A 23,769-nucleotide genomic window follows, 5' to 3' on the forward strand; every position below is an offset into this window, starting at 1 on the left:
TGGTGTGTTCAGGGGTCTGCGTGGAGCAGACTACATGGGTGTCATTGTGGGATTTTGAACACTGCAGGTCTGTGTTTGAAGACTTTTATTTCCTTGTGAGCCTAGCTTTCCCAGGTCCTGGGGAGATCTTTACAACCATACACAGAGTTAAGAAAAACATCTAAATCTTGGAAATAAGGCAAAGAAAGAACAACATCTTCTTTCAATGTCACACAGGGGCATTGTTGAACAGGCCCCAAAGCATTATTTAATTATAGGAGAATGTACCTTTGTTTGACTCACTATTCGTCATTGATTAAAAGTCCAGACATTGTGGAGTTACATGTTAACTCGATGATTTTTTATTCTGGTAGAGATTCAATTGATTTCTGTCTGGCAGAAAAGATAACTCCAAATGTCTTACTGCACTATCAGGACATTAACCAGTTTTGTACCTAACCTAACAACTTTATTCTAACATGCTTTTTTCAAAAACCTATCAATACCCAGTTCCTCAAATGCTTTTTGAATCAGGTTTGCCCAACCCTCTGATTCTCTCATCAATAAGTTGAATAAATCTTTGATGTGTGTTCGTTCTATATTTGCATGAAAACTGTGTTATTAACATTTGACCCCAGTGTTTCAGCCAAAAATCTCTATGATGGAGGGAATGATAAAACTGGAAAGTCCTGGAATCATTTTTTCAGTTTTAGCCTTGGGATACTAAGCTGAAAGGAGATTAAGGAGTACCTTTAAATGGTGGGAAAAATGAAAGATTAGTAGGGAGTATTGCCAGTCATGTGGGTATCTGAGGAGCTTGGCAGCTTTGGTCAGTGGGCTGATTCAGCTAAACATAGGTGCATGAGTTTGCTTGGGGCCAGTATGGACCCTGGCCCAGCAGATGGGACCGATGGGAGAGTTCCCTGTAGCAAGTAAGACCAAAGTCAGACCATTAGCAGCATCTCTCCCCGTATGTTGCCAGATGTAAATCTGCTGAAGGTCGGACTTGAGCCAACAGCTGGCCAACATTCAGGGATATAGGCAGCAGGTCCTGCCCCTTTTTGGGAGGGTTATTGAGGGTTTTCAGGATACAGGGGCCTACATTCCAATGAAAAACTGGAAAGAAGGCAAAAAGTCAATCTTTCAGATCTGACCAGTGTGTTGGGGGCAGGTAAGAGTAGGAAGACTGCAGTTTAGCAGCATGTGGGGTCCTGGGGCTTAATTCCAATTATTCCAGATATTGTGCCTGAGATGAATAAAATGAATTAGATCTGCCTACATTGTCTCATTTATCCACTCATCCATTCAACAAGGATGGAGAGCCTAGTAAATGCCAGGCTCGGGTGGCAGGTGGGAAGGCTTCTGTGACTATGGTTGATAGGGCCAGCGAAGGCAGCACTGTCATGTCTTGTTTTGCCTTTCTATTGGCTCAATTCTCTTGCCTTCACTGTGGTAGGATTGGGAGAATAACAGTATTCTGTTTACCAAGACTAAATAGGATCTCATTCTGACATCCCAAGTGGTAGACACTGTCATTCTTGTTAACACCCAGCTCTTTTGACCACTCAGCTTGTGTTGGGAGAATTCCCCACATGATGTGTCAGTGCCTGCCCAACATAAAGCTTGGGAACAAGTTTTCCTGGACATACATGTTCACAGCTGGAGGCAGGCAGGGGACTGAGCCTTTGCTAGTCACATACTCCCTGGACAAACTGCAGTTTGGAAACAAGTGACCTACAGAGGCAGGGGATCATATGGGCTCCACTTTGGCAAAGGTGATGCAGAGCCACTCAACCTTCAGAAAAAGTACAGGCCTAGCCCAGTGATGAGGGGGCATGTTACCTTGGGGAGGCTGGGGGATAAGCACCTGCTGATTGCTTGGGGTCCCTCTGCAGCACTTGGCTCAAACCAGTCACCCTGCAGTCCTGAAGGTTTCCAGGCTCTTAATGGGCTCCCTCTCCAAAAAAAAGTCCAATTAGACACATCTATCTCTACTTAGGGATTTATCTGAACATCTAGAGATGTTTCATACAAAGGAAATTCTGAGGAGGATTAACCCTATAAGCTCTGTCTTGCATGTTTCTTTATTCAACATATAGGATGATTAATGATATTGGATCCCTTTCATCAGGGAGAGAACAGTGAGTGGTTATCACTGAAATATCCTCACTCTGGATATGAATTTGCCTTCTCTGCTCACTAAGCTTCTGGTAACATTATTTGCGGACTTACAGAAAGATTTACTCACTATTATGGAATTTCACATAACACTTTTTACAAATTAATCAAGAGGCTCATTTACAGAAAAGGAAGTAAGGACATTTAAAAAACTAATGTCTTGGGGCACGTGGGTAGCTCAGTGGTTGAGTGTCTGCCTTCGGCTCAGGGCGTGATCCTGGGGTCCTGGGATCAAGTCCTGCATCAGGCTCTCTGCAAGGAGCATGCTACTCCCTCTGCCTGTGTCTCTGCCTCTCTCTGTGTGTCTCTCATGAATAAATAATAAAAAATAAAAAATAAAAAATCTATCCTCATTGCACACCCTTCCAGAGTATGTATGTAAAATCAGATCTTGCAGTAGTCAGGATATGCCATGTTTCCACAGTCATTTCCCAACTCATGTTGTGCTATTTACTGAGCAGAATTTCTGGGCCAAATGCTTTACGTGCATTATGGTACATATGCAGTTCTCATAACAGCCCATTTTCCACATGAAAAAACCAAGGCCCAGAAAGGATAAATTGCTCAACACTACATAACTAATACTTCAGAGTTGGGCTTGAGACCCACTCATGACCTTATTCTTTTCACTACATTATGTTCCTCCTTTTTATGAGGAATGAAAGGGGGGATTTTATTTGTTTGTCTATTTATTCATTGAAGTATACTTGACATACAATATTACATTAATTTCCAGTGTACAGCACAGTGATTTAACAAGTCTATACGATATACGATGTTTACCACAGGTGTAGCTATCATCTGTGATGATGTAACGCTATTACAATATCATTGAGTATATTCCCTATGTTGTACCTTTCATCCCTGTGAATTATTCATTCCATATTTGAAAGCCTGTGCCTCCCACTCCCCTTCACCCATTTTTCCCATCCTCCCACTGAAGGGGAAAGTTTTTTACACCGTTTCATGGCTCTCCCTCTTTTCCATCTCTACTTTCACCGTGACTTCAGAATTAGAGCCATAATCCACAGCTTCAAAGGATATTTGAGAGTAAGGTGTTGCTTATGAGGTATCCAGTTAGGAAAAGGGATACTGATTCGTGTCACCTCCTCTTTACTGAGCTCAGACAAGATTAAGGAGAAAGTTTTTATAGCTTATTATAAAGCTATAGCAATCAAAACAGTGTGGTTTTGGCACAGGATAGATAGCTATAGCAATGGAATAGAATTGAGGATCCAGAAATAAATTCATACATTTATGGCCAATGTATTTTGGAAAAGATGTCAAGATCATTCAATGGAGAAAAATAGTCTTTTTAACAAATGGTGCTGGGAAAACTGGAAATTTACTTGAAAAATAATGAAGCTGGACCTCTGCCTGACACCATACACAAAAACTAACTCAAAATGGATCAAAGACTTGAATATAAGAACTAAAACCAGAGGCACTTGGATGGTGCAGTCAGTTAAGTGTCTGACTCTTGGTTTCAGCTCAGGTCATGATCTCAGACATGAGATTGAACCCCATGTTGGACTTCTTACTCAGCATGGAGTCTGCTTAAGACTCTTTCTCCTTCTCCTCTTCCTCATTGTGTGCTCTCTCTCTCTCTCTCTCTCAAATAAATAAATACATCTTTTAAAAAAAGAATTAAAACCACAAGACTCAAAGAAGAAAACATAGGGGCAAATATCTATGATCTCAGATTTGGCAATGAATTTTTAGATGTGACATAAAAAGTACAAGCAACAAAAGAAAAGCACAGATAAATTGTACTTCATCAAAATTTAAAACTTTTTTACATTAAGAGCATTATTCAGCCATAAAAATAATGAAATCTTGCGACTTGCAACATAGGTGAGGCTACAGAGTATATTGCTAAGTGAAATAAGTCAGAGAAAGAAAAATACCATATGATTTCCACATGTAGAATTTAAGAAACAAGTGAGTAAAGGGGAAAAAATAAGAGAGAGAAAGAGGAACCTAAACAAGAAATAAAATCTTAACCATATAGAAAAAACTGATGGTAACCAGCGGGGAGGAGGATTGGAGGTAAAGGATGAAAAAGGTGATGGGGATTAGAGAGTACTCTGATCTTGATGAGCACTGGGTGGTGTATAGAACTGCATCCCCAGGGATCCCTGGGTGGCGCAGGGGTTTGGCGCCTGCCTTTGGCCCAGGGCGCGATCCTGGAGACCCGGGATCAAATCCCACGTCGGGCTCCCGGTGCATGGAGCCTGCTTCTCCCTCTGCCTGTGTCTCTGCCTCTCTCTCTCTGTGACTATCATAAATAAATTAAAAAAAAAAAAAAAAAGAACTGCATCCCCGAAACTAGTATAATACTGTATGTTAACTATCCTGGAATAGATAAAAGACTTAATTTAAAAATGTGCTCTGCATCCTCCAAAAAAGAGCATTATTAAGTAAATGAAAAGACAATCTACAGAATGGGAGAAAGTATTTGCAAATCATATGTCTGATCAGGGTTTTATATCTAGAATATATAAAGAATTCTTACAGTTCAACAAGATGACAACCTAATTTAAAAATGGGCAAAAGAGGCAAAAAAATGGGCAAAAGATCCAAATAGACATTTCTCCAAAGAAGATAAATAAATGGCCAACATACATGAAAAGATGCTCAACTCATTAGTCATTAAAGAAATGCAAGTCAAAAGCCCAATGAGATAGCATTTCACAACTGTAAAAATGGCTATTAAGGGGAAAAAAAAGATGTTTTGGAGAGAATGGGCAGAAATTGGAACTCTATAAATTGCTAGTAGGAATGTAAAATGGTTCGACCGCTGTGAAAAACATGATAAACGTGTGTTTAAGTTAAACATATGATTGCCACATGACCCAGCAATTCCACTCTTAGATCCATATCCTAAACTATTGAAAACAAACATTTACAGCAGCACTGTTTACAAGAGCCAAAAGGTAGATACAACTCAAATGTGCATCAACAGGGGATAAATAAATTGTGGTGTATATATACAATGGAATATTATTTGATCATAAAAAGGAATGAAGTCTAATACATGCAACAATGTGAATGAACCTAGAAAACATTATGGTAAGAGAGAGACCGGACACAAAATGTCACATACTGTATGATAACATTTAAATGAAATATCCAGAATAGATAAATCCATAGATATGAAGCACAAATTGTGGTTGTCAGGTGCTGGGGGTAGAAGGGGGATGGAATAGGTATAGGGTTTCCTTTTATGGCAATGAAAGTATTTTGCAACCAGATAGAGGTGATGATTGCACCTGTATGTATTAAATGCCATTGAATTGTTCACTTTAAAATGATTAGTTTTATGTTTTGTGACTTTCACCTCAATAAAAATTACATTTTAAAAAAAGCCTAAAGCAAGAAAACAGTTTCATAGCAAAGGATTCAAGCCAGAGTGTGTTGCTGGGTAGGGGTCAGAGCTCAAATTTAAGCAGCAAGATGAAGCTAAATAGGGCCATATCCAGAGGACTATAAGGGGGGCATGTACCCCTACCAGCCTTGGTGTGGCTCTGCAGTGGACCTCGAGGTGGCAGTCGGCCTGCTGCTTCTACAGCTCCTTGGGAGTTAATTTGATCCTCTGGAGTTTTTACAAGGCTCTCTCCAGCTCCTCCTCCACCTGCCTGCCTCGCCAGAGAGGCCTGGCTGGGCTCCAGGATGCTCACAGCACACTTCTCCCTCTTGCAGTCTGGGGAGGCAGCCTAGCCAGTGTCTGGTGCGACTTCAGTGGGCTCCATGGGGCCAGGCTGGGCTGGCTCTGGGGTGAGGCTCCCCGGCTGTGTGGACACTGCAAATCCATCTTCTCATCCCAGCTAACAGCTTTGGGACCACTTTGGCAGCTCCAGGGAAAGGATTTGGGACCGCCTCCAGGGACATAGGTAAGCGAGAAGGTCTGTGAGGGGTAGGGACACAAAAGGGGAATAAACAGCCTCTGACACATCCAAGATGTGTGTGACTCCACACTGGTCTCCTTATTTTAGACCCACAGGAAGGCTTGCAGCTGTTCTCCAAGTGTGGGGGTGGGGTGGGTATTTTAAGGACATGCTTCTGTTTAACTTCTACTTGATCTTCAGAGCTCAACATAGATACCACTTTCTCCAGAAAGCCTTCCTAAGCCCTAAGGTGCCCTTTCTCTATGTCCTCAAAGCATGTTGGCACTTCTATGTAGCACTTTCTATACTATATTGTAGATGCCTAATGACCTCTCAGTTACCCCACATATTAGACTGTGGACTCCCTTGTGGCTGAGTGCCCTCCTCCAGGTGTCCCCTTACCTTCCTGTCAATGACCCTAGAGGTATCCTAGGTGCCTGCTGTTGACCTGGGGAAGGAGGGATAATATTTTCTTTTACTTTGCCAGGCAAGTGCCTGTTCACATGTGCACACACATGTACAACACACGTATGACCTCAAGGAAAGTTCAGTGTGTTCTTCAATCCAGTTCCTTGTGATAGAATCTAAACTATACAGAACTGGAATGGTAATGGGTTGAAGGGTGTGGGCATTGTGGCTTTAAACTAATTAGCTCAAACTCCTGCATCATACCAAGAACAGGCCCTCCCTGCCCAGACCTTCAGGGTGTTGGCCCCCAAATGGAGGTCTCCCCAGTTGACCAGATCTCTCACTCAGACCTGTTTTTTATGTTCATTCTGCTTCATTTTGGTTTCTTCCTTTCCTGGGCTGGGATATTCCCTTGGTTGGGGTGTCCCAGCTCCTCATTATATTAAAGTCTCCATTCATTTTGCTGATGCTCAGAATGAGGGAGAGGCTTGGAGCCTAGAAGTCAGAGGAGAGAAGGGAGGGGACCCTTCTCTGGGTAGGAAGCTTGCTTTTTTTTTTTTCTTCTTTTCCTCTATGATCTTCCCAAACTACTTTAAACAACAAATCACTTATACTGCAAGTGTTAATCTCCTGCCCACAGACCTCAATGATCTACATACAAGATTCATGTCTTACTGCTAGCATAATTTTTGGACTTTATTATGCTGGAAGAGTGTCTGTCTCTTTCCCGACCTTGACTGTGACACTACAAAACCCTCTTCTATTGGTTTGGCCTTGGAGAGATCTGTTTTCAATTCCCACTTCTCATTTCCCCTAGCTGCAGTAATTAGGGGTGAGGGTGAGTGGAATATGTTAATCTTGGTATAAATAGGCACAAGCCAGATCTTAAAACTCAAATTTGGGGTTAGGGGTGTTCAGGACACTAGCAAATGCAGGAGGTCACTGCAATAGCCTTGCAGAGGGACCAGTAAGACATAGCCCCTAGGCTCAAAAACACATAGTCCAGTGTGTTTGGGGGAGCAGAGAGGTGTCTGGGAACTTAGAGTGTAAGTCTGGGTGGGAAGTGTATGCTGCTTTGAGGGCACAGAGGATGGGAGCCTAACCTTGTGCATGACAGAAGACTTCCTGGGTGAGGTGATGTCTGATTTCAGCCACAAAGACCAAATGAAAGTTACCCAGGAGCATGTCCATCAGCACCCTGATTCCCCAAATTCTCTCTTCTTTCTCAAGCTAAGGGAAGACCAGAGAGAGGCATCTGAGATCCTCTCTGTGGTCCAGGATATTTGAGTTTAGTAGCTTGGACTCTGAAGCACTAGCCGGACTGAGAGTACCTGTGGATATTCTCCTGGGTGCCTGGGCAGATAGGGAGACATCAAGAAGCACTGGGAGTTCTCAGAAAGCCTTAGGGGTTGACATATGTGGTACCACTCCTGGTTTCTGTCCAGAAGATTTTCAAGGATGGGTTCCAGTTTGGGATGTAGGACACTGGTGGTTTCCGTCTTTAGCCTTTGCTATGTGATGGCATCTATTTCAAGAACTAAAATTTAGGAATCCAAGGGGATTCATAAGCCAACCTAGCAGTGCCTATTCTTCCTGTGGCTGAAAAAGGGAGCTGGAGATATTGCTCTAAATTTACTTGAGTGGTTTACTTCCCAAAGCTGGCATTGTTCAGGGTACACTATTACCTGGGGGCAGTTTCAATGAGAGAGTCTTGAATGGGTTTGTTCAATGAATAATCTCAGATGGGCTTAGAAATGCTAAGAGAAGTTTAGCTGCGGAGGTTGGCCACACGAAACAGAGGGCGAGAGGGAAAAGCTAGGAATATGCGGATTAGCATGAATGAGTGAGCTAGCAGTGCGGTGCCCTTCAGGTGGATATGCCTAAGATTGCTGCTTGGCCACCATTGCAAGATGAATTCAAGGAAAGAATTCTACGCACCTCCTCCTCTCCCTCTGCCCTCTCTTCCTTCTCACGTTATTATTATTACTGAGGAGGCTGTGGTCCAGGTGGGCCGGGGGATGATAATATACAAAATAGGAACTGATTTTCTTTTTTTGTAAAGCAGTATTAGTCCTACCTAGCCCTGGCTTTTAGCTGTGCTTCTGAATCCAGCTATATACAGGACCAATAAAGAGATACTTACTTACCTCTGGCTATAGGAAAACCCAACAGAACTTCACATCACTGGTTTTCTGTACTTTGGGTTATTCACACTTCCAGTGTCTCACCCTTCCCTACCCTTCAGGGTGGAAGGGAGACCATATGAACATTTACTCCGTCTGCACAAGCTATGATGAGATGGTGGGAGCTGGGGGACCAGTAAGCTGTAACCAGTAGCTAGAGAGGGACCCAGTAAGAGATGAAATCAGTCCTACTCTCAACCAATTCCAATTCCGCCATCACAAATGCCTCCATGTTTTTCCTTTAGGGTTGTGGTGATCTTCCTCCCCTCTTTCTGAGCTGTCCTTGGATTTTGGAGCTTTCCAAGTCCCTGGAAGAGATGGTGATTGGCTCCATGATGGTCTTTACCTTTTAAAACGTGCAAGTTCTCTAACCTGAGAAGGAAATGAGGGGGTTTGATCTTGGCCTGTAAGGACAACCTGCCCACGTTGAACCCCTGTACCCCAGCCTCTGCCCTAGCGAGGTCCTTCAGGAGAGGCTCAGAGCCCAGTCACCTTAGTGTATAAAGATGCAGGTGGTGGGAGGGAAGCTTTTGCCAGGATCTTTTTGGCAATGAATGGAAATAAAATGGCAGTGACCCCTAGATGACAGCATTTGGGGAAACTACCTCTCTGTGCTTTCTTTCAATGATGAGCATGTATAATTGTGTAGAAGTTGCATAGAAATTAACAAGGACACTAGCCAGGGAAAACATAAATCCAGTCCAACCTCATTGTGGACTATAATTGGCCTGGATGGAGTGAACCACGTAGGATCTTTTGGTTGGTTGGGGGAAGGGAGTGGGTGCTTTGGGCATCCTGGCAGCTCCCATTTCATTTCCTGCTCAAGCCTCCTTGCAAGACTCCCAGTTCTTGGCCAGAAAGGACCCTGGTTGCAGGGCTGGCTGGTGGCTGTTCACACACCCCTGACAAGGCTGCCCTTTGTCCAAACCCCACTGTTTGTAGCCTTCTCTCCACAGTAGGTTTTCTGTGTTTGAATCTAGAACACTGGGACTGTGGACATCACTCGGCTTTGCTTCTTCTGGCCTCAGCTTATGCCTGTATATACAGGCCTGTCTGACTGGTTTGTTTTCTTTTTTTTTTAATTTTTTATTTATTTATTTATTTATATTTATGATAGTCACAGACAGAGAGAGAGAGGCAGAGACACAGGCAGAGGGAGAAGCAGGCTCCATGCACCAGGAGCCCGATGTGGGATTCGATCCCGGGTCTCCAGGATCGCGCCCTGGGCCAAAGGCAGGCGCCAAACCGTTGCGCCACCCAGGGATCCCTGACTGGTTTGTTTTCTTATAAGCCAATGGTTTTTATTGTTGAGTTTGGCATCTCCCTTGGGTATTAGATAAGGAGAGGAAGTTGGGCCTTTGAGTGTCAGTAGATGGCCTTGACAAGTGACAGTAAGGAAATGACACTGCCGCTCACAAAATGTATTTTCCAGAGCACCCTGCTGGGGCTGCTGTACTCCGAGAGGCTCAGATGGCACGGCCAGCTGTGCTGGTACCCAAGGTCAGGTGAATGGAGCAAGGCTATCCATCAAGCTGTTTGTGAGCTGCTTATTACCTCCAGGAAATTCACCCAGGGATGGCTCCCTGCTTCCCCAGGCTGCTGCATTAGCCAGTGAGTAGCTGGAGGACCCAATGTCTACCCCAGCTGCACCTCTGTGTCAGGACTTAGAGGGGTCTCCTATGGCCCAGAGCTCCCTGGGCCCTGGGAACAGATTTCACTAATGACACTTATCCTTTAGTCCAGTTCTTGCTTTGAATCCGTCAGGCTCTCTCCTAAGGTATTCCGTGGCACAGGAGTGCCACCCTCTCAGCCTAGGAAGTGGAATAGAGAGAAGGGAGGAGGAAGGCAAGAAGAACTGGGGAGAATGGAATCTGAGATGGTTGGAGAGAATGAATCAGGGAGCACCTGTTTGTTCTAGCCATTTTTGCTATTTGAGAACCCTCTGAACACTTGAACTTTAGGGCTATGGAGCAAAACCCAGACTCACGGGTGATTCAGGGAGGCAAAGCTCTGTGCCCTGCCAGCAGGGCGGAGAGGGGCGTGGAGCAACACCTGAACTGAATCCACACCAGCCAGGTCAATGTGACTATGGGGGCTGCCAGAGGACAGGGCCTAAGAGCTGATCAAGAAGTTTCATCTGGTATCGGGGGGAGACCTCTACCGACACCTTACACTTATGCAATTGAGCCCATGTGTTCACAAAAATCTCATGAGGCAGTAGGTGTGGGGATTTTCATTTCTACCTTAACACCCTCGGAATGGGGTAGACATCTTTTTTATCTGTAAAACTGTGCTGTGACTTTGATGCTTTTGTAAGCGGTAACTCCAAATCTCTGTGCACATACATTCTATATTCCTGGAAATGAATACCTTTTGTTCAAATTGGGACCTATGTCTTTCCTATGATTTAACAGATTGTGGGCAAGACTAGAGAAGTGGTTGCCTCCAGGAAACCTTTTGTTCTTGCATTTGGGTTGTGTAGCCTGATTCTGTGGGCAGGGTCACAATGAGACAACTCTAGACAATTTGACTAATGTGAGAAAAATAAGAAAATTAAAAAACGTGTATTTTTCTAACAAATAAGACAACTATTTACTTATTGCTCAGACTTTCCCTTGATAATAGGTCAGATGCTTACCAGATGCCCCAACCGTTGACATTTTTATTGGAACTTCGCAGGTGTGAGTTTTACACATTTTGCATTTTTCACCAAGGAGTTAAGCTCACTTAGCTTGTTAATGTGGAAGTATATCCTCCAGTTCATTTGAACCAGAATTTTTTTTTTATTGGAGTTCAATTTGCCAACATATAGAATTTCAATTTGCCAACATATAGCATTGAACCAGAATTTGTTGTGGGAGCACTCTGTACCAGGCACTAAGGATGTGAGGGCAAAGAATACCTGTTCACTAAGGCAGCAAGGGAGGACATTCGAAGCTGAAGGAACAGCATGTGCCAAGGCCCAGAGATGTGTAAAGATGGCCTCTTATGGGAGTTGCAAGTGCTTTTATGTGTCTGTAGCTGACAGGAATTAGAAGGGGATCTGGAAGGAGATGACAAAAGGTACATTGAGGCCAGCAGCTTATAAAAGACTTTTAATTTTTAAATTTATTTATTTGTTGAGAGGGAGAGGGAGAGAGAGAGAGAGAATCTCAAGCAGACTCCCCACTGAGTGCAAAGCCTGACTTGGGGCTCGATCTTATCACCCCGAGATCATGACCTAAGCGGAAAGTAAGAGTCAGATGCTCACACGCCTGAGCCACCCAGGTGCCCTTACTAAGGACCTTTAAGGTAGATTAAGGAGTTTGATTTTATCCCAAGCACCATGGGGAACAAATGTTTTGTAGTAAGCTTGATTCCATTGTGCTCCTACTGTAAACCCTTGTTCAATTTTCCTTCATTGCTCACTTGTGTTAGAGAACAGATTCCTTAGATATCCCATACTGACGAAGAATCTTTTATAAAGGTGCCTCCCTCACTATGTCACAATCCAGCCTAGCCCTGTGGGAGCTTCCTGTCTCCCTGACCATGAAGTCCCAAGCCTCATGAGTGCCTCCTGCTTACCTCTCCATCTGACCATGAACCAGTCTTACTTCATGAGCAACATTGAACTGGTTTTCTTCCATTCCCTGGCCTTGCTTGGTGCCCAGGGGAACAATCTCTCCCCCATCACATCATCAATACCTACTTAGTTTCCAGGTCCTAGTTTCACCACCAGCCTCAGGAACCTTCTCCAATTCCCCAGAGTAAGTTAGTCCTTTGATGACAACTGGTGGTAGCACTGTGCATGTCTTCTTATTTGCCCTCATTCTCCTTTACGATTGTTTGGTATTTGTCTTTCTGCAACTTCTTAAGCTCCCTGAGGGCTGGGCTTTATCTCTGATGCCTAGCAGGACACTAGACACTATTTATGGATAGGTGGAGGTGGGGGCATTCATTTAGATACATCTTGTAGGAGACCAGATGAGAGAGCAAATGGCTTCCATGAAGCCAGTGGCAGTGGGACAGAGAGGGGGATGGTTTGTGAATGGCCAGATCTCTAGGCTAGTTCACACTGGATTGGACTTGACGTGGATCCTGGAAGAGTGGAAAGAGGTAGAGATGATGTCAGGGAATGCAAAGGCATTTGCTCCCTTGCCTCACACTCTTATCCCTGTCCCCTGTAGAAGAGGGGATAATTTTGCTGTCTGTGATTTTTGCCTTTTTGCCTTTATTACTCTTATGAAAGACTTCCCAAAGGAAGAAGGCTTAGTAATCACTGGTCTGAGCCTGGGAACTGCATTAGTGAGCAGTTCTGGTCCCTGTGCTCAGAAAGGCCATGCCACACATGGTCACTCTGTTGCTTTTCTTGTCTTTTTGCAGACAGCCTGCCTGGATAGGACGTTGCTTAGAGCAGGCCTTGCTAGCCCCTCGAGGCTGCTTCTTTCTGCCACCAAGATTTGCTCTCAGGCCTCATCAACATGTGTTCAGTGTGGAGGAGAAGACACCAGATCCTCCCTTGGTCCGAACTAGGACACCTTGTCCGAGCTCTGCCTAGGGCTCTTTTGTTCTCAGTGGGCTGTTCACAGACCCCCAAGAGGATGAAATGAGAGATGAACTAAGATCCTTCAATTCCCTAAAAGTCCACACTGTCCAAGTTCCAAAATATTAGCGAAACATACTACCATTTACCTAACACACCTAACACAGCTAAATAATAAGCGGAATAGAATGTGTGAATTACCCAGAGTCCTTCCCTGCTGGGCTGGTGTTTAATTCCGTTTTCTCGCTGTTGACTTCCTAAGTTGGCCTTAAGATTCTTTTGCTTTGACTTCAATAGATCTAAAATTAGACCAGGAATATTTTTTCTTTCTGATATGCAAAGATTTGGTGTCATAAGTGACAAATATGTAATATAAGGATGTGCCAATGGGCTCCAACCTGCAGAGGGGTCTTAATATTTTACTCTTTCTTGTAATTTCTTTCAATTCATGAGTGTTAACATTTATATTCTCAAATGCATCATAAGGGCTAGGATGTTCAGATTATGACTTGCTCATGACTATCAGAATGCTCAAATTGGAGATCTCCAAGGAAAATTCTTGTCCAGCAAGGAAAACAAAACCACACTAGATGTTTCAAACAGATGGCATTCAATACACAGGACTAGTTGCACAGGAATTGGAAAGCTGAAATAATCCCAAGAATTAGTAATTGAAAGAACAGCTACCATCCCTGGGACTGAGGGAATGAGAGAGAAAAGTGGTCTCACTGGACTAGAAGAGCCCCAAGGTGGCTGGTGCTGAGAACCCTGAGGGAGGCGTCAACCCAGCAGGACTGCCATGGCTGAGGAGACCCAGGGTGGGGGTGGTGTGGCACAGCTGGTGGTCTGACCATTGAGCGACATGGCTACTGGCACCCCTCTGAGGTGGGCAAGGCTGGTCTTAGCCATTCCGAAGGGAAGTGGGGATAGGGATCATCCCTCTGTGGTTTTCTCTTCCCTGGCCTCCCCATCTTCCTGGAGTCCTTCTTTGAGCCAACAAGAAAACCAGTGAGTAGGGGGTGCCTGGGAAGAGTGGTCTGGAGCACTCAGCACCAGCATCACAGAGGGTCTATGGGTGGCCAAAGCTGAGTGGCTGCAGGGAACAGCCAGATTCACAGAAGCAGATCTGCAGACAGGCCAGTTTTGAGGCTCCACAAAGTTATTCCTACCTCATACAGGGACTGGGCCTCCTGGTCGTATTCTGATAAGCTTATCTTGCAGAGGTCTGCTAAAGTCAAGCTCCTGCAGGAGGCATGACGAGTGTGGGCATTCCCATCTGTCAGTCACTGGAGAAGAGGCAGGTCATCATTTGGGCCAGAGGGATGCTAATGGCAGAGCTTACTTAGATAGGAGGGAGCTTCTGCTTCTCTCTGAGTCGTAGTCTCTTCAGTTGGACTTTGAGAGGTCAGGATCATCTTGAGGGCACTTCCTGGTGGTGGATGCTGCCGATGACCTGCCCTCTCCTCCTCAGCTGGGGGCCTCCCCACAGAGCTGAGGGAGCCTTCATGTCTGCTAGGGGACCTAGCTTTCTGTTAAATCTCCAGGTTCACAGCTCTTTGTTCTGAGGAGCTGTGGAGAGTGCTGAGGGAAGATTTGAACTGTGGCATTTGGGGCCTGGAGTCCTGTGAGGCCATCATGGTGGTGATGTGGGCTGAGTACTCTAAGACAACTCCGAGCCAGGGGGTGTTGAGGCCGCTGCCCCTCCCTGCACGTCAGCCCCTCCCCCTACGCGAACATTCTCTTTGTTGTCAGTCTGAAAACTGGGGGCTTGATTTTATTACTGAAAACCAGAAAAGAGACCCCAAGGATGTGAGGAATTTCTGGCTGGAATGAATAGACCTTGGAATCCCCCATTCACCTTCAGACATTTCCTTGTCAAGTGGTCCACTGTGCCAGCCTCCTCCGGCCCAGAGGCCACCTCCTTGGGGACACCCATGAGGTGCCAGGGGGCTCTGGGGTGGTGAGGCTGTGGGAACACTATTGGTGCCAGGCACATATCTCCCACCTTCACCCCCAGCCCTGATCTGACTGGTCCCCTTGCCCAGTGTCTTTAAAAGGCGAGAGAAGATGCCATATGCAAGTCTCCCAGGAAGACGGAGGACCAGAAATCACATTGAACAGATGTCTGGATGGCTGATAGCAGAGTCTTTGCTGACAAGGGTTTTATTGCCGGTGGGCATGAGGACTCTGGGCACCTCAGGGTGAGAGGAAAGGCCAGGGTTGGGGTAAAGTGGGCACAGAGAGATTTTTGTGGAGAGAGACTGTACTGTCCAGTGATTTTGCCCAAGGCTCGGCTGGAATAGACAGTGGCACCTCTTTCTGACCTTTGCCAGCCTGAGCAGGCTGCGTGCAGGCTCTATCCTCAGAGCAGCGCCTGTGATCTGGGAGAGAGTATCCAACCCGCTCCATCTCTCACTGACGCCGAGGCCCTTGGAGATGATTCTGCACAGTGTTTCTCAAGATTTTTTAGCGCATGCCCTCTGCAGCGTGCTGTCCCCGTCAGCCAAGATGTGGTCAAGCTCGGTGTTTGGTTAATGGAATATGTTTTCTAAAAGTGCCTGTGTCCCCCTCTCTGTTAAGGGTGTTGCTGGCTTAGTTCGACACTGACGTTTTACAAATGAGAAAATCCAGGCCCAGGAGGGGAAGAGGTCACCCATGTGCTCAGAGCAGAGGCGGAAGGGGTCTGAGGTTCACCCCCTTTCTAAAGCCCGGTGCCCCCTGGGATGCCCGTCGGCACTCACACTCTGAGGCAGAACACTGAGACTGGTGAGCCTCATTGGCTGGATTTATTTGTATGCCTACTAGGAGAAAGTGGCACTAAAATATAAAATAGCACATAAGGTACTACTGTATCGGCTAAAGAGGCATCACCGGAGAGTCAAGTCTATGAATGCCACACATATGACAGACCAGGATGGACATGAGACGCTGAGGTCCTAGTCAAGCCAAGGCTTCACAGATAGACTGGCAGGAGCAAGTAGAAAGAGGCTGTGGGGACAGAGGCTCCCTGGGGGTGACCGTCTTGAATTGAAACTGTCCCTGACTCAAGCCCTGCTCTAGGAAAGGCAGCCAGGGAGCCAGGCAACTCTGCACATGGGTTTGCTCTTGCCCTCCTACCTCCACCACCTTATCCCGGTCTCCCCTCCTGGTCGTGCTCTGGAGAAATAGTCACAACTATTTCTCTTGGTGTATGGGTAAGACATCTGGCTGGCCACAGGCCCTGTGCCTCTGCATCTGGATGTCTAGAAGGGGGGCCATGTGTGTGCACGGTCAGGTATGCATGTATGTGGGCAGGCATGTGTGCATGGGCAGCTGTGCGTGTGCATGGGCAGGCATGTGTGTACATGAGCAGACGCACGCGTGTGTGTTTCTCCAGGTGCTGTCCGGCCAGCTCCACGTCTGGGGAGGGCGGCCGTGGTGCCACCTGCACCCAGGGACCCCAACCCTCCTCCTTGGTCCGGGAGGCGGCACCTGAGATGCTGGCGCTCCATCAGGCGGGCCGCGCCCAGGTCCACAGCCCTGCGGTTTTGATCTCAAACCGTAGCCCGAGCCCCCCGGGGCAGGAGCCGCGCCTTCCCCCCCTCAGCTGGTCCCTCGCTGGAAGGACAGGTCCGCAGGAAGCCTCCCAGCAGCCGGAGCAGTGGCTGGAGCAGCAGCAGCCGCAGCAGGAAGAGCACCACCAGCACCCTCCAAATTGGGACTCTAGCCCTTTAAATCTGCTCAGTTACCAAAAAAGAAGAGGCATCAGACCCTGTTAATTAAAGCTCGCCCTGGTCCATCATTCTGAGGAGCTGCAGTGCTCTGCTCCTTCCCGGTGGCTTAGAGATTCTCCTAAACTCCCAGCCATGGATCTTGGAGAATTTCCCCCGAGATCAGCAGGAGGTATGATCCTTGTCGATGGCACTCTGGGGCTTGTGTGGCTCTAGATCAATGATACCACTGACTGCATGGACACTGCCTGGCCCCCTGTCTTCCCCTTTTCCCCTCTGCCTCCTCTCCAATTTCCCAGTTTGTGTTTAGTTGAGACAAATCAAGTTTTCATAGGGTTTGGAGGACGGGGAGGGGGTGAGGGGGGCGGTCCGGAGGTAGCTCCCAGCGTGTTTGTTTTGGCCCTGGCTTCACCTGGCTGCCAACGTGGTTCAGAGGAGCCGGGGAGCTGGGGAACATGATTCTTGGAGCCCGGGCTCGTGCAGCACCATTTCCTCCTTGCTGGGTCCCCTCCCGCAGGGTGTCATTAAAAGGGCATAAGCCTGGGTTCACTCGCCTCTTAAATCAGTGACCTGCCGCTCGCTCGGGTGGCCTGGAGGGGCCGTGCCGCTGCTCCCCTGTGTTGTTATTGGAGAACTCGGTGCATCCAACTTTCCGCAAACCGTCCCGGCAGGAGAGCAGCGCTGGCACCTGTCCCCCCCCTGCCCACCCCCCGCCCTCCCCTGCCCCCCTACCTCCCCAGGCTAGGCGGCTAGACGGGAATGCAATGCTGCTTGTAGGATTTGAGGAATTCCTAATCTCTAGCCCTGTGCCTTTTGAGGAAACTCACTTCTAGCTGAGCCTAAGGTTCTGTTGCAGAGTTGTTTTTATTCAGGAACCTGCTCGGGGCTGGCAGAGAGGGGGAGGAGATTTATCTTCTTTACATTGCATTTTGTAAATTGTACTCGGGCCCAAAGAACATCTATCTGCAAATCCTTCATTGATTTGTTTTCGCCCCCACATCTTCCTTCTGGGTGAAATGTTCTTGAGTCATACCCGAAGGAGAGGTTTCCTTTCAATCAGCTTGACACCACTTCACAGATGTCCCTGAAAGCCAGGCCCAAGCAGAGGGAGCCATTTTCACTGTCCTGAGTTAGAGTCCCGAGGAGCCCGGAGCCCCGTCCGCCTGTGTCGGGGGGCTGCCAGGGGCTTCCACCTGCCCCCACACGGGGAAAGTAGCTCAGGAGGGGAAAAGCACTTTTACTGATTTTTTTCCAGGGGCTTTAAAACACGCTGGATGATTAGTATCACTTCTCAAGTCTTGAGGGGGGTCTGCGCCAAAACACAGCTCCTGGGACTGAGGATTTTCCCCAAAAGTTATGGCCTACAAGTCCTGAAACATTTACACGAACAGTAGTTATGGTGGGTGTAGCTAAACCCGTCCCAGCCCTCCAGCAGGGGGTGGGAACTTCCTCGGGGTACCTGTCAGGTAGGTCAGGATACCTGCCTCCCAGACAACGTGGGTGCAGAGTGATTCCTATTCTTGGAACAATAAAACTCTGAGCCGTGGCAGAAACGCTCTGGTTAGGAGAGGCTATTCAAAGCCTCCAAATGAAGCATTTGATGGAATTCCTAATCGCTGTGCCCGGCAGTGGATCTGTGTAATAATTTGAAGATTCGAAGGGAGGTGCCCAGGGAGAGACGTTTCTTGCAAACAAAAACCCACTGTGGAGGCAGGATGATGGAGGCCCGGTGAAGAAAAGAGGCCCAGGGGAGGTGGCATTGCAGGCTTGGTGTCCGCTTGCAGGCTTTGCTTTTGGCTGGGGCATGGATGGCTTCACTGAGGGTCAGGCTGTCACCCGGAGCTGGGACATAGGTAAGGCTGTGGCCACTGAGACAGGGCTACTGCCCTGAGCTCACAGAGTGTCCAACATGGGAGGTCCTCATGCAGCCATGGGTAGGTACCTCTTCTTGCTCTCCTCCCTCTGCCCTCTTAGGGCCTGAACACCACAGGCCCTCTGCCTCTCCAGGCACAGTCGCTTCAGTCAACACTCTTCCTGGGCCACTTCCTAGAGGAAGCCAAGGGAACCCAGGCTTCACAAAATCCCCCAGGGCAGGGAGAGGCCTGGGACAGACGTCACCACTGTGTCCTTGGACGGGTTGGGGCCCATTAGCAATAAGTAAATAAATAGGCTGTTCCTTTGTGTCAATTTTTCTTTTCAACTTCGGTGTGTGTGTGTGTGTGTGTGTGTGTGTGTGTTGTATTTTAATTTACTGGATGGCTGCTGGCTTTCAAAAAGCTGTAAATGAGTCCCAGCGGAGTTTGTTTGGACATGGCAACTTTGTGCAGTGGATGTTCTTGGAATGGCCTCAGAGGGTGTTCACATCACCAGGAAGGTGGAGCGGAAGGTCATGGCCTTGGGGGCATGGCAGATCAGCTCGGGCATCTCAGCGCCACCACTTACCAAAGCATGGCCCTGGCTGGCTGTGTGATTTCAGTGGGTCTTAGTTTCTTCAATCTGTGATATAGTAGAGTCAGCAGGATTAAACGGAATCACCTAACCGAAGTCTGTGTACGCAGCCAGGACAAAATAAATGTTTCCTCTTGTCTTTTGATGAAAACATCTGCCTCTAATTAAGAAAAGCTTGACACGAAGGATAAAACCACTTAAGTAACTCCAGGGGCTCCTTTACTAACTGTGGGGCCGAGCCTTTTCCGAGGGCAGGGACCACCCCTCCGGAGTCATGACTCTTCTCCCAGCGGCACTGAAACAACCTAAAAGTTCATTTATGAATACATGATGGTATGCAGACACAAGCTTCACCATAGGTGATTTCTAATGACCAAGTGAAGTCCCTTCTCACTCAGCCTACTTAAGAGATGCAGCTAAGCCAGACAGATCAAAGAACCCCGTGACAGTAATAAATTTGGACTAAAATGTATCCTTTTCTGGGGATATTTGAGTTGTAATGTCCAAAAAATATCTCGTATATGAGGACCGCAGCCGGTGCCCGTGGACTCCAGAAGTGTCCTTGAAGCCATTATGATTGCTAAGGGGAAGTCAAGGTGACTTCTGCCTCCCTCGTGATATGCTATACTCCCTCTTCGTACTTTGAAGATGAGGCTCAAGGGGCAAACAGCTCTGGGTGGAAAGAGGCACTCACCCTGTCACTCTGGTGTGTAGAACAAGTCAGTCAATACAGCAATCAATTGGTCAGTCAGTCCAGCTGCATGTGGACACTTAGTACTATTGTGGAGAGTCATTGATTGAATAAATAGTTATCAAAGGTAACAGTAATAGCAATGATAATAATTATGCCGCTACCACCACCACCTAACAGAGGGTCTCCTTGACTAGGGGCTGTGGGTACCAACCTCAGAGCGACAGGCACCTCTGCTCTCAAGCACAGAACAGAATGGTACACAAAGGATGTCAGTGTAGACTGGAACAGGCTAGGAGAGGCAAGAGCACAGTGCACGGTGGGGGCTCAGGGGTGGGGCCTACCCTAACTTGACTGACTCCCAAGATGAGTCCCCAAAGAGGTGGTTTTGGAAGAGTGTTCTTGGGAGAGGAGGCCAGCAGTGGATGAGACACTGTAGGGGGTGATGGGTAATTCCCCTGGGCTGTGTTCTGGAGAATGTGAGAGAGGAGGCAGGAGAGGTGGGCAGGGGGCCAGATCCCGAAGGGCCTCAGGTGCCCACAAACAAGAGGACTTTACTCTGAGGGAGATAAGAATCACTGAGGGGTTTTAAGCAAGAGAATCACTTGGGAAAATTAAATTCAACGAATGTTAATGAACACTAGTCGTATACCAAACTGTATTTCTAGGAAGCAGTGAACAACCCAGACAGAAACTTGGTTCTTGTAATTTTCATCCAATGGGGAAGACGAAAAGTGAGGACAGAAAGGTGAATTGTAAATCGCAAATAGCATGTTAGGGGGAGAGGGAAAGCAGAGAAGGAGGGTAGGATGCAGGGATAGCAATAGGGCCTGGGTGGATGCAATCCTAGGAGGAGGGAGGGAGAAGGTGGCCCTGGAACAAGGTGGACACGTGGAGGCGTCATAAGAGCTTTGGCTTTTACTCTGAGGGAGATAGAAGTTAGCACTGGGCTCTGAGTTGAGGGGAGACCTCTAAAAATGATCCTTCTAATTACCTTGCTGAGAAGAGGTGGTAGGTGGGCTGGGGCAGAAGCAGGAAGACTAGCAAAGAGAATACAAAATCCCAGTGATTGGGGATGGTGTTGGACAAGGTTGTAACAGTGGAGATGTGAAAAGTGCTAGGATTCTGGACATTCTCTCTCTCTCTCTTTTTGAGGATGGAGGCAATGGGATTTGTGGATGGATCGGATAGTTGTTTTAGAGAAAGATGAGTCAAGGATGACTCAAGCTTCGTTGGCCTGCCATGGGGATGACAGTGGGTGGAGGAGGTTTGGGAGAAGATCAGGGGTTCGGTGTTTCTCCTGTTAACTTTGAGGCGTCTGTTGAGCATCCCAGCAGAGATGTTGAGTGGGCAGTCCTGAGTTCACAGCAGAGATCTGGGCCGGATACAGCCTTGGGAGCCATCGGAGGACAGATGGTATTTCAAACTATCTCAGATGAAATCATCAGGAGACAGATTATGATGGAGAGGACTGAATTTTGAGGCATTACAACTATTTACAAGTTGCACAGAGAAAGGAGGAGAAACAAATCAAGGATAATGAAGAAGAGGTTCCACTTCTATTCAAGACAATTCACCCCCTTCCTATGTTCTATCTCCTTTCCTCTCCTGGGAGCAAGATTCATAGATCACCCTCTTCACTGTCAACACATCCTTTTCTCCTGGCTTCTTCCCACTCCCCTGGAGATCTGCTCAGCTCTCTCTCTTCTTACAAAGAACCCTTCTTGAACCTTAAGTCTCCACCAGCTTCTACCTGATTTCTCTCTCTCTCTTTTAACACATAAACTTTTCTTTCTCTCTTTCAACATTAATTGAATAGCTACTATATGCTCAGCATACAGACAAAAAATAGACTCTATCCTACTAGAAAGACTTTGTACTTCATCTACTTCCATAAAGCATTGTGGATGTGTACATGGAGTGAAATCTATACTATATAATCACAAACTAAGGATACAAATTTTGTACCAAGGAAAATATAATTTAGAGTAGAAGAGCAAGACTGGAAAAAGAATAGAATGCGCACATAAGGTCAAAATGTTGTATAGGAATGTAATTGAGCAACTAACCTGATCAGAGTTTCCTGGTGAGGAAGGGGAAATTAGAATTCTTTAAAAACTTTACTAAAATATAATATATATCCAAGAAGTTCTCATACCATAATTATACGGCTCCATACACTTTTACACCCTGAATGCCTTACCTAACCAGCAACCAGATCAAGAAATAAGGCATTATTCACACTCGAAATCTGCTACCGTCATTGTCATCAGATCCAGCCAGTGCTCTGCCGGGACTGACAATACTGATTTGCCTATTTCAAACATTTTGAGGACTACTTTTTGAGTTTCATTGTTTATGAGGTCATATGCTAGGTCCGCAAGGAAAGTGAGAGCTTTCTGGCCCTTAATTCTAAAAGAATATTTTTGTCTGGAGTTTCATTCAAGGGACACTGAAAAAATTAGGTAGACTACACCTTGTCTATTTCCGTAACATATTTTGGGTAGCATTTACAAAGCTGTGCATAGGTAGTGAACAGTCAAATTATAAACTCAGGCTACCGAAGGGTGAAGGTGGCAGTTAATTATTTATTCATTTAAAAGATTTATTTATTTATTTATTTATTTATTTATCCATGATACACACACACACACACATACACAGAGGCAGAGACACAGGCAGAGGGAGAAGCAGGCTCCATGCTGGGATCCCGACGTGGGACTCGATCCTGGGACTCCAGGATCGCGCCCTGGGCCGACGGCAGGTGCCAAACTGCTGAGCCACCCAGGGATCCCCGGTGGCAGTTATTTAGCGTCATTGAAGCCTGAAAAGGGACAGTCAGAAGGTAAAACCTAGAGAGGGCAGGGTGTTAAATGCCAGAGAGATCAAGCAACATAGGGGTCGGGGAATGACCCTTAGATTTGGAAAGTAGGAGGCGGCCTGCACAGTTTCCTGCAATGATGGAGGTCACAGATGGAATTGGAGCTTCGAAGTGATGGTTTGAGTGGAGGCAGCTCTTCCAAGATCGATCGTCATTGCACAGAGAGAGATGGTGGCAGGCCAAGGAGCCTGCCACATCTAAGGAAGGATTTGGTGTGTTCCCCAGTAGAACAGGAGAGGCTTAATCATGGTAGTCAAGGGATAGAGGAGACAGATAAAGGGGAGAGAAAAGAAAATTAAAGAAGCAGAGACCTGGACCAGTTCTCATACTGTGCACATGCAGTCACACACACACTCGGCTTGGTTTTTCCCTGTCTAACTTTTTCTGGTCATGGACTCCTTTCCTCCCCACTGCTGTCCATGTTAAAGCTAAGATGGCCCTTAGGAACCACCCCCCCTCCACAGGGATTGGGGGTTTCTAGAATGTGGTCCACTTGGTCTCTCCCTAAAGAGAAGGCCATTGCGGGGTCTCTGCTGGACCTTGTTTCAGCCACCCATCAGGTCCAGCCTGTGTCCCTAGTTCTCACATGAGGCTCCTGAGGCCTCCTGTCTTCCTGGCCAGGTAGAGACAGCAGAGGCAGAGCTAACGCCCTGATCTCGCTCCTTCTGCTTGATCAGAGGGTCAACAGGCATTTCCAGAGCTCTCCCTCTCCATCTGTCAAACCTGAGTGTTTCTCACATTTCCGCCACCTGGAGGGTTTGCTAAGACACAGATGCCCTGGGCCCACCCTCAGAATTTCAGAGTCAGTGGGACTGAGGCACGGCTAAGAATGTGCATCTCTAACCACTTCCTAGGTGCTGCAGAGGCTGCTGCTCCATGGCC

At 46.9% G+C, this 23,769-nt stretch overlaps 1 protein-coding gene across 7 annotated transcripts in view; it reads left to right on the top strand.

The window, feature by feature from the left end:
* The first annotated feature begins 5,837 nt into the window (after nucleotides 1-5,837).
* The window catches only part of CALN1 (calneuron 1), a 544,567-nt gene continuing 526,635 nt past the window's right edge, over nucleotides 5,838-23,769 (top strand). The window contains exon 1 of one of the 7 annotated variants that reach the window (XM_072752791.1): nucleotides 5,838-6,050. The gene's annotated coding sequence lies outside the window, so the exon portion shown is untranslated. Of the gene's footprint in view, nucleotides 6,051-16,626; nucleotides 17,040-23,769 lie in introns of those variants that run through there. The other 6 variants (XM_072752802.1, XM_072752797.1, XM_072752795.1 and 3 more) reach the window with 6 other exon arrangements.

The sequence above is a fragment of the Vulpes vulpes genome, chromosome 3 (genome assembly GCF_048418805.1).
Source record: "Vulpes vulpes isolate BD-2025 chromosome 3, VulVul3, whole genome shotgun sequence".
In the NCBI taxonomy this organism is placed as follows: domain Eukaryota; kingdom Metazoa; phylum Chordata; class Mammalia; order Carnivora; family Canidae; genus Vulpes; species Vulpes vulpes.